The sequence below is a fragment of the Mus pahari genome, chromosome 16 (assembly GCF_900095145.1).
Source record: "Mus pahari chromosome 16, PAHARI_EIJ_v1.1, whole genome shotgun sequence".
Classification (NCBI taxonomy): domain Eukaryota; kingdom Metazoa; phylum Chordata; class Mammalia; order Rodentia; family Muridae; genus Mus; species Mus pahari.
The window spans coordinates 18,652,354-18,664,418 of NC_034605.1; the positions used below are offsets into that span (position 1 = coordinate 18,652,354).

The window sequence follows — 12,065 nt, forward strand, 5'->3', positions numbered from 1 at the left end:
AGGTTTGGTCTTCTCATTGTGTCCTGGATTTCCTGGATGTTTTGAGTTAGGATCTTTTTGCATTTTGCATTTTATTTGATTGTTGTGTCCATGTTCCCTATGGAATCTTCTATACCTGAGATTCTCTCTTCCATCTCTTGTATTCTGTTACTGATGTTGATGATCAGTTTCAAAAACCTACTTTTTAATTAGGTTTCTTGTTTTCTTGGAGTTTTGGGATTTATTTGTTTTTGTTGTTTTCATTTTCCTTTTGTTCTACAACTAATTCATTGACCTTTGAGAATTTAATGCACAAATACTGTATTACATCTTTATTGGCCCACCTTTACCCACCTCAATTCCTCTCAAGTTCTTCCTATTCCCTCTAAAATTTATAACTACTTTAATTATTATTCTAAAAACATATAACATAACATATCCATCCATAAATACATGTCCATATATATAAATAATGTGCTAAATGTATTTAATGTTGCTCATATGTGCACGTGTTTAGGGCTGACCATTTGGAATTGGATAACCCATCTGAACCTCATCTCGGGTACAAACTAATTCTCCCTCTCTTAACAGCCATTAATTGTCTACAGATCTTCATTTGTCTGTGAAACCTTGTAGCATGTCAACTAATGTCATCCTGCAAGTCTTGTTTAAGTGACCATATTGCTAAGAATTCATGAGTGTCAACTCCTGTAATATATAGAAGACAGCATTTTGAAGAAAATTTCCTGGTTGTCTGTTTCTTACAGTCCTTCTACATCCTCTTCTATAATATTCCCTAAGCCTTAAGTGTAAGGGGTATATTGTAGGTGTATGAAATGAAGCTGCATACCACATTATTCTCAGATAATAACAGTTGTGACTTTCTGTGCTAGTGTACATCTGCTGCAAAGAGAAACTTCTTGGATGATGGGGGAAAAGCTTCACTCATCTGTGGATTTATGTGTCTAAAATGCAGTTAGGATCGTGTCAATAGTATCTTCTCTGGGATACACAGCCTCACTAGCCAGAGGAAGTTGATTAGGCTTACAGTTACAGGAATAATAACCGAATAGGTCATAGGTCCAACACAGCTGTTATTTACCCCCTTCCCAAGGTATAAGTGTCATTGTTGCCATTGTTGCATGTAAATTTTGCTGTGCTGGTAACTGTTTGCTATGTGGGTCATTATTTTTTTTTCCTGGTATCATGGCAGATCTGCAAAGATTTGCCACCAGAGGAATCATATTTTAATAAGACTTACAAGATTAGGTTTTAGTTGTCGCGCCAGATACTGAGTTAGCATTGTTTCGGAACTTCATTTGGTGTTGTGTTTTCCTTCACACTGAGGCTTGTCTGGGTCCAAGAGAGGAAGGTAAGGTGGCAAAGTGTGGGTTTGCCAGATGTGCACCAAAAAAAGGCCATGGGGGCTTTGAAGCACGGGGTTGGCAGGGTAACAACCTGCCAGCAGGAACCTGGTGAGCTGGATGGAGAGATTGTGGAGTTCTGAGTCAGACTCTCCATGAGAAAAGAAAAAAAGGTCAGCTATCGCCCATCAGTGCATGGCCAGCCAACAGCAGGAGCAAGATTTTTTTTTTTAATATTTCCTGCATATGTTGGTCATTATTGCAGTTCATAAGGTATATAGCTGGATAGAACTTTTACTTACTGTCTTCTGTTGGTTGTTTACCTTCAGGTAGTGTGAGAGCTAATCCTCAGGAAGGACACTTCCATGTGAATTCTAGTTCAATTATTCCAAGTCTTGTGTGCAAGCAAACTATGAGAAGTCTCCAGCAATGGGGTCCAAACTTCTGGTTCTGGGAGGCAATCAAAAACAATGGCAGTAGCCTCTTTTGTTTTAGGAGTTTCTTGGAGTCCTTTAACAAACAACTCAGAGGCACGGGGTTTGCTAGGCAGTCTGTGCTTTTTGGAGAAAGCTGTAGCCATCCAGCGGCAAGGGACAAACTGGGTTTACCTGAAAGGAGAGCTGGAAATGAAAAAGAGGCAGGGGAAAAAAGAAGAATGAAGCCAAGACAAAGTTCTGATCAAGGATCCAAGATGAATATTCAGCAATGTTTTTATGTAAGGAAAGTCCACAGAACCCATCCTTTGTTTTGCCAAGCAAGGTCAGCATGGCAGTCTAATCTTCTGAGTTCCCGTGGGAACTTGCAAGTGCAACCAAGGCAGATGACTCCACCAAGGTCGATAAGGTCTATTGTAGCAAGTGTTCAAGGTCTGTTCAGTCTGCTCAAGGTTGGGAAGGGCCTTCTCAAAGCTGGGAAGGCCACAGAAATCATTTATCACACCAAGTGGTATCATTTCATATATTTATATACTTAAATTTATATGCATTGCATATTTTCATAAAAATATATGCCTTTATGTGACTTTTTTGATCATTCCTCATGGTCTAAGTTTGCCATGGGGGTTTTCTGGCCTTGTCTATTGAGTATTCTGTATGCTTCTTGTATTTGCTTAGGCATGTCTTTCCTTAGTTTGGGGAAATTTTCTTCTGTAATCTTGTTGAAAATCTGCTCTATGCTGTGGATCTGGGATTCTTCTCCCGCACCTATGCTTATAAATCAAATATTTAGCTTTTTCATGGAATTCCATAAATTGTGCATATTCATTTCCTATAATTTTCATAATTGTTGATTATGCTGTCTGGTTCCTCTGCTTTATCTTTGAGTTGTGATATTTGATCTACTTTATCTTTTTAAGTCTAGACCCACAACCCAAACATTCTCCACTCTCTTGGTTTATTTGTTGTTTTTAAGAAAATTGATTCTTTCATGTAAATTGGTGAGTTTATTAAAGTAAAATTGTTTGTGTTTATTGTGAATATCTGTGAAATCTCTGAGAAGGGTCACTTCTCATATACCTACTCTTGTTTTTTTCTCATATACCTTCTCATATACCCAATTTGCTTTTTCTTCCTTTTCCTCTAATGAGACTAGCTAGATGTTTGTAATTGTGGACTATAGTATAAAATAACTGTTGTTCTTCTCTAGTGCGATGCTGCCTTTTGATTTCTGCCCTGATGGTAGTCATTTCTCTTTTCTACTTTATATTGTCTGTGTTTATTTTATAGTTTTTTTCTTTTAAATTATAACTGAAGTATAATTACATCACTCCCTTCTCTCTTATATGCCGTTGACCACTTTAAACCTCTCCTTCCTATGTCCTGTCACTCCAACCCCTTGCATGCCTGTTGGTTCCTATTAAATTGTTGGCATCCTTTTCTTTTATTAATGTTGTTACATACACATAAACACATTTGCACACATATACATAAAGTCATACGTATACATATATGTCTACACATGTATGTATATATCCTACTGTGCATGTATATGAAGAAGAGTCATTGACTTAAGACTTTTCTTCTTTATCTATAGACTTTAATCTATATATATTTAGCTCAATTCCTTCTTAAATATTGCCTTAGCAATAACTTATAAAGTGCTAAATATTGTACTTTTATTTCATTTTGTCCTATATGCTTTCTAAATCTTGCTGTGACTCAAAGATTATTTGGAAGTGAATTGTTTCATTTATAAATGTATATATAAAGTTAAAGAGAGTTTTGTATTGAAAATTTTAGGACTGGCCTGGATACTGGATGAACCATTGTTGTGCTCCTCCCTGGGGAAGACTATCTCTCCTTCTAGCATTACTTGGTTGCCTGTCATTCCCAGTGTAGAACTGAGGACTTCCTAGGCTTTCCCTGCTCTTGTTTGCAATGTGTGTTGTCCTTGTTCAGCTCATGTTTAGTGAGTCATGTTCTTGAGACTTTATGACTATAGCTTCTGATATTTCTAAGATTTCTAAGATAACACAGTGTTACTAAACTCTACAATCCCCTGGACCTTGCAATCTTTTACTTCCTCTTGCAATGCCTGAGCCTTAGTTATCAGAATGTATAAGAATAATCATCCCTGAAAACATACATACAAGTAATATTACATAGACTCTGGTGGTCGGATTTCTATATTTGTGAATACACATATAGATATATACACATATAGATACATATCTATAAAAGTAACAATTACTTTTTTTAAAGGACAGGAATTTGAAAGAATTTCTGGATCACTAACAGCCCTACTGACTTTCTCTTTGTAGTTACCATGGTGGCTAGGACTCTGTACATATCTTGAAAATCACAGGGCCTTCAAGGCTGTCACGTATGCTCAGTGCAGCTGGGCTCTGACATTATCATCCCCTTCTACTTTGGCTAAGCCAAATGTTTCCCTGAATTTCACTGCAAATTTCCTTATAGCAAGGTTGCATAATGAAATAATGAGATCTGTGTGTACGGGAACAATATTATTGCCTACTATGTAAGCAAAGAAAAACTACAGTGCAGTACTCCAGAGGCAGCATCTCAGATGGTGCAGTGGGTGAACTGTGCTGATAGTGAGATAATTCCTCCAGTCTGAATTTGTGCGTTCTCCACCCTAGGAATCACATATCACAAAAAGCAGGTCTCTGAAGATGCATAGGAGGAAGAGAGGGGGAATCTCAGGACTGCTGAATTCTCACTTAAAAGTAAGGACTTTTCAGGGAGCGAATGAGTGACATTGGCTGATATTACTGTTTTGTATCCTCTGTTGTGACTCTATAAACATGTCTTGGAGCCTTTTTGCCAGAATTTTCCCCAAGACCAACTGCTGATTCCTCCACTGCACTAACCAGCCTCAGTTGAGAGGTGAAGTTGTGTGAGAACATGTTCTGTTTAGATGTTAAGAGGTTTTCTGAGATCCAGCCTAAAGGGGATACCACATGTAAAGAAAATGGCTAATGTGAAGAGAAACAGAAGATTGAGGCAGAGCAGAGAGGAAAAACAGCTGATGTCCCAGTTACAGTGGAAGGGAATGAATTTCAATAGGTACTGGCTACTGACATCAAGGCCAAGGACTTTTTAGGCTTTGCTGTGGTAGTTTAAATAGGTATGGCTTGGCCTTGTTGGAGTACATATGACCTTATTAGAGGTCTTCTGCTGCCTCTAGATCAAGATGAAGAACTCTCAGCTCCTTCTGCAGCATTGCATCTGCCTGCATGCCACCATAGTCATGGCAGGAAAATAATGGACTAAACCTCTGAAACTGTAAGCTAGCCCTAATTAAATGTTTTCCATTGTAAGAATTGCTGTGGTCATGGTTTCTCTTCACAGTAATAAAAGCTAAACTAAGACACCTTCCCAAGTGTACTTTTATATTGTGTGAATTTAAAGGTAAGTGCTCTAATAAGGATATCTTTGTAGTGTTTCTGTATTTTGGAGAGAACCTTTGTAATGATGAAGTCATCCCTATGGTGTGCTGGGGTACCATTTTCCTAAAGAGCTCACTCAGACCTTCATTATTTGCAACCTCATCACTGGGATGTTCCAGCTATTGGACAAACTGAGGAAGAATGTGTTTCCCTGTGTTATCTTCTTTATAAATAACCAAGAATAGCAGCTTCATTTCTGGATTTGAATCCTTTGATGACAAGAGATTGCCTTTCTGCTGCATCAAGATGGTCACGCAGACTAGAAGTTGTGTCCATGGTAGAAACTGTATTATGACATTCAGGAGACAAGATTCTGGCTTGAAAGTACTTTTTCAGGGGAGGGGACCTTCAAACTTAAGTAAAGCCTTCAATCAAGGCAAAACTTTCAGTCTTCAAGTGAACATAGCATGCCATGAGTCAACCAACTACACTCACCCCTCAAACATATGAGTGAATCAAGGGAACTAAATTTTTAAAAAGCAATTTCTGATTTAATTTTACTATAGTGTTGATGCAAGAAAATAAAACAAAACAACACAGTGTTCACCTGAAAGGGCCTAAAAGATTGTCTATCTGAACCATTTTGAGTGACCATGGCCTAGGAACACAGATTCAGATTACCCTCAGTTTCATGTTCTAACATGGAAGCAGTTGTTTTCTCATTTGTAGAACAAAGATAGTCATAAATCAAGACAAATTAAAAAATACATCAGAGAAATTGTTACAGTAAGATAAAGGAAGCTTTCCCATAGGCTTAAGATGGTCACTGATACTATTCTTAGCTTTTTGCATTGATGGGAGCTAGTGGTCTGCTAAGGCTTTTAATTTGTTTGTTACAGGGCATGAGTTTTGACACAGAGAAGGATAAGTAATGGCTCATGTGGGGGTTAAAGCTAGCTCAAGATAGGGTAATTAGCCTATATACCTGTAACATTCCAGTATCTCTAAAGCATTGCAGTTCTAAGGACTCAATTACAGTGGTAACAGAGCATAATGCATGGTTTCAATTCTTTTAAGCTTATGGAAATTTGTCTTATAGCCCAGAATACTGTCAATCTGTATGTTCTTGAAAAGAATGTGTTCTTTTGTTGCATGAAAGTAACCTATAGTTCTGCATATCTACATCCTTATTCAGATTCTACTTGTTTTCTGTTGCTGAGGCAAAAATATTATGCTCCATTATTTGGATTAAATTTTTCCTTCAAGATCTATCAGCATTTGCTGTACTTGTCTTTAAATTCTTTTATGGTTGAATAAATATTATATTCATAAAGATATTTCAGATATTTTTATTGGATAGTATGGCACTTCTTCATGAAATCGACTTCTTTTCTTTGCTGCAATGTTATTTGCTCAAAACTTACCCTGAAACCAATACAGAAAGTTTTACCAATTTTTGATTAGCAGAATATAATATTATTTTCTACCTAAAGTATGTGTTTTTAATGTTTGTAACATAATTAGGACTTTTGCTTTGGTGTATGTGGACTCTTTATGTTTAATGTGCTTATTTATAAGGTTTAGGTTACAACCATCATCTTAGTATGTCTTTTCTTTTTGTTCCATGACTTATTCCTATATTATTTAATTTGTAACTATCTTCCTACATATTTCACCATCATTTTTATTTTCTATGTAGATCAAGGTTTGACTTTGTTGACATTTAGTGATTATTTGTTTGGTATCTGGTGACTATTGTAACATTTATTTATTTGGCCTTTATGCTCAAGGCTAATTTTTTTTAATTTCAATCCTTTAACAATCTATTGCTGTAGGCTCTCATCTTTTGTTCCTTGTATGCTGTCTGACTTTTCTTTGCCTCCTCTCCTTTGTTTCTTTAAAGTTTTTTTCTCTTCAAGGTTGATGTTGACCAACTTATGTCTTGTGTATCTTGATATACTCTTAATGTATCTTTGATGAACTCTGGATTTATGATGATTCTAGGATCTGTTGTACATTCCTTACAGCATTAACAAGGAATTAGCTAGTTTTCTTACTCAAGTTTTTCTCTGCTTTAACTACAGGGACAATATTTTAACTTCTGAAAGTAACGTTGGCTTTTTTTTTTTTTTTTTTTTTTNTNCTGCGTTACTCTACTTAATGTGTTGAAGAAATGGATTATAGTCATTTTATTGTCCTTGACTTCTGGACTGACCACAATTGACTATTTCCTTAAGAAGGTATTAAAATTGAATTAGAGATTTTGAAATTGAATTAGAGACATTGTGAGTTTTGCCTTCTAGAATGCAGATATTTTGTGTGTGTTTTTATCATTATTTTTTGTAGGAAACATAATTTACTAGAAAAATGTAGAATTTAGGAGATATTGTTGCTAAGATTTGTTAAGTAGTCATTCCATTATTGAGAAATACATGTTCGAGCAGGTATTATCCTTGCCAGATGCAATACTTCTTCTCCTCTTATGTTGCTTTTTCTATTTATTGGGTATCTCATTTCTATGCATGGATCAATGGGCACTCATCTGAATACATGAAGGGTTCCTTTTGTGTACCTCCCCTCCCCCCTCTGTCTCTCTCCATTATTATACTCTTACTAACTCCTCAGCTAAGGGATACCACTAGGCTCTACCTATACATTCTCCTCCATTACATGACTTGGAAATTGTGACATTTGCTTTAATTTCAGGAATCAATGTTCTTAATTCCTACTATTTCATGTCTCATTCTTCTTAAATTTTGTATTTTAAAGTGGTCTCAAATAAGAAAGAACAAAGAAATATGATCCCCATTATTTCTTTTTGCCTAAAAGCAGAATTCATTTCCATGATCTTTAAATTATTTCATATAAGCCATACCCTTCTCAACTCACATATCCATTTTTATTGTATCTTCAAATCCATCTTTCATTTTAAAAGTACTTTTCACCTTCTTAATATATCTAATATCTTCAGTGTGTTTTGGATTTTAATAGTTGTAAATTTCAGTTTCACTAAACCTGTAACATTTATTATTTATATTGCTTCTATTATCTTTAAATTATTCAATTTAGAAGGAATCATCTTGTTAAAATTAAAAAAATATTTTTTTGATTTTAGCTCACAGATAATTTGTTTCTTTATAAAGGATCTGCTGTAATTTCTCCTTTGCTTAAATTTTTCTCCAATTATATACTTCGGCTGTCACTAACACAGAAATTCAATCCATTGAACCTAAGTTAAAAGAGAAATGCTGCATTAGAATTGTTATCTATTTTTCTTTCACAAAATCATACATATATTTAGTGACCTGGGTAGTGTGTACATACTATACAGGTTTTCCAAATTTTGGTTCTGTACCTTTTTATTTTATTTTATTTTATTTTGTTTTTTTGAGACAGGGTTTCTCTGTATAGCCCTGGTTGTCCTGGAACTCACTTTGTAGACCAGGCTGGCCTTGAACTCAGAAATCTGCCTGCCTCTGCCTCCTGAGTGCTGGGATTAAAGGCATGCGCCACCATGCCCTGCACATTCTTATTTAAAAGGAAAACTTATTTCTTTTGCTCATTACACATTATCTGCCAGCTAATTTATTTACCTGAGTATCCATAAATTTACTTAAATGTTTTGCATATTTTATCTAAACCTAATTTCCCTAAAATTTATAACATCCTTATCAATTTCCTAACCATCCCACTATGCTGAAATAAATCACCAAAGAAATTTTCAGAAAACCATTGAAGAGTCTGGTATAGTCCTTATCTTCCTTTAGCTCTAACATTTGATGGTGTTGATATCTTTCATCTTTTAATGCTCTGCTTGTTCTTGCTGAAGCCTACAGTAGCAAGGAGAACTTGAGATATATATATATATATATATATATATATATATATATATATATATATATATCACTAACCACAAACAGTTTATTCGGTGTTGGGAATTATTGTGTCTACTCTTCCCAGTATGGCTGGTAGTGCCACAAGTACCCAACAATCCAGTGAAACAAAGATGATACCACAAAATTATACTTTGAGTATTTATTAGTTCTCAATTAATTTAGATTTAGGTCACATATATATGGCTAATAGCTACACCTACTTTTTTTCTATAAACGGATCTGTATCACACATAAGATAGAAGCAACAACAATAAAAACATACGAACAATTAAAGAGCTAGGAGAAATTAATATGTACAGAACTTTTTGGCCTAAGTAACTAAGAGAAAGAGATGACAGAAATTAATAGAGTCAGAAATGAACCAAGAAACATTATAAGAAACATGAAAGAAACACAGAATATTACAAGGATATAATTTAAGTCCTGTACTCCATTAAGTTGCAAAGTCTAAAAGAAACAGATGACTTTTTTAAAGATATTTTCTTTATTTACATTTCAAATGTTATCCCCTTTCCTAGTTTCCCCTCCAAAAATCCCCTACCATCTCCCCCTCCCCCTGCTACCCACCCACTCCATTCCTGGTCCTGGCATTCCCCTATATTGGGACATAGAGCCTTCACAGGACCAAGGGCCTCTCCTCCCATTGATGACCAACTAGGCCATCCTCTGCTACAAATACAGCTAGACCCACAAGTTCTGCCATGTGTTTTCTTTGATTGGTGGTATAGTTGCAAGGAGCTCTGAGGGTACTGGTTAGTTCATATTGATGTTCCTTCTATGGGGCTTTAGTCCCCTTCATCTCCCTGGGTATTTCTCTGGCTCCTTCATTGGGGACCTTGTGCTTCGTCCAATGGATGACTGTGAGCATCTATTTCTGTATTTGCCAGGCACTGGCAGAACTTCACAGGAGACAGCTATATTAGGCTCCTGTCAGCAGGCTCTTGTTGGCATCTGCCTAGTGTCTGGGTTTGGTGGTTGTTTATGGGGTGGATCCCCAACTGGGGCAGTCTCTGGATGGTCATTCCTTCAGGCTCTGCTCCAAACTTTGCCTCTGTAACTCCTTCCAAGGGTATTTTCTTATCCTTTGTAAGAAGGAACGAAGTACCCACACTTTGGTCTTCCTTCTTCTTGAGTTTCATGGTTTTTTTGCAAATTGTATCTTGGGTATTCTAAATTTCTGGGCTAATATCCACTTATCAGTGAGTGCATATCATGTGTGTTCTTTTGTGATTGGGTTACCTCACTCAGGATAACAGATGACTTTTTTAAGTCATCCAAACTGCAAAGTCAATCCAAGACGAGGTCCACAAACTAAGTAGAGTGACAACAAATTAAAGAAATGAGAAGGTGATAAAGCCCCTCTTTCATTTGGCAAAAACAAAACATGCAAGTGCAGAATAAATTCACAGCAGAATTTTACCAAGTGTGCAAAAAGTATCAACAGCTATTTCTTCTTGTATTAAGAAAATGATATAGAGAAGAAACACTTCCAAACGCCTTCTATAATGTCAGTAATACCTTAAGAACAAAACCAGGTAAAGATACTATGAAAAAAGAAAACTATAGGTCAAAACTCTGATGAAGACATATGTGAATTTGACCATATATCATATACTACGGTCAAAGTGGTCTTATCACAGAGATCACTCAACTTGAATTGTCAGTAACATGATAAGTAGTATAAATGATCCTAAAGACAAAAATTGAATGATTGTCTCAACACATGCACAAAGCCCCCTAACAAATAGGCACACCTTCATGATGAAAGTCCTAGAAAGTAGGGTTGGTCAGAACATACCCCAACATAATAAAGGCAATGCATAACAAATTCATAGCCAATATATTCTCAAATGGAGAAAATTGAAGCAATCCCATTAACAGGAAGAATGAAATAGGGCTGTCCACTCTTCTTTTTGCATTTCAATACAGTACTAAAGGCACTAGCTATAACAGTGAGGCAAGAATGAAAAACTAAAGGTATACGAATAGAAAAATAATTCTAAATATCCCTGTTTGTACATGATATAATATTATGTATAAGATATTCCAACAATTATATTACAAATTTTCTAGAAGTAATGCACATTTTCAGCAAAATGGCAGGATGCAAAATCAACTTAGAAAAAATCAGTCTTTTTCATATACCAATGACACACATGCTGAGAAAGATCATGGTAATACTTCAATTCACAATAGCTTCAAAGAAAATAAAATTATCTAGGAAAACATAATCAAGAAACTGAAAGACCTGTACAACAAAAATTTAAATAACTTGAGAGATTCTGGAAGAAACATGGAAATGGAAATATTTCCCATGCTCATGAGTTGGCAAAATTAATACTTTGAAGATATTAATTTAATGAAATCATCTTACAGGCCCAATGTATTCACAATCAAAATTTCCACAACATTCTTAACAGAAATAGAAAAAAACATAATAAAATTCATACAGAACCAAGAGAACCCTAGATAGCCCAAGTAATCCTGGTGAAAAAGAACACAAAACAGATTTCAAGATATATTAAAGAACTACAGTAATAAAAACAGTCTAGTATTGGCACAGAGCAGAAAAGTACACAGAAAGACAGAAGACCCCAAGGTGAGTACACATAACAGCACCCATTTGATATTTGATAACAATGATAGAAACATGCACTAAAGACATCATCTTTAAACAAATGATCTGTGAAAAATGATTATCCACATGTAGAAGAAAGAAGATAGTTAGACCTGTGTCTATTATCCCATCCCCAAATCAACTCCAAAACATCCTTAATCATCAGGGAAATGCAAATCAAAACAACCCTGAGATTCCACCTCACACCAGCCAGGATGGCTAAGAAATATCCCAATATGAAACCTGAAACTGTTAGAGGAAAGTGTAGGCAGAACCCTACAAAACAGATGGGAGGAAGGGTTTTCTCAATATGATTTCATTTTCCTAGAAATTAAGGTCAGCAATCAATAAGTGGAACCCCA

At 35.7% G+C, this 12,065-nt stretch overlaps 1 pseudogene; it reads left to right on the forward strand.

The window, feature by feature from the left end:
- Window positions 1-4,867, forward strand: part of LOC110334260 — a 163,630-nt pseudogene extending 158,763 nt beyond the window's left edge.
- The last annotated feature ends 7,198 nt before the right edge of the window (window positions 4,868-12,065 follow it).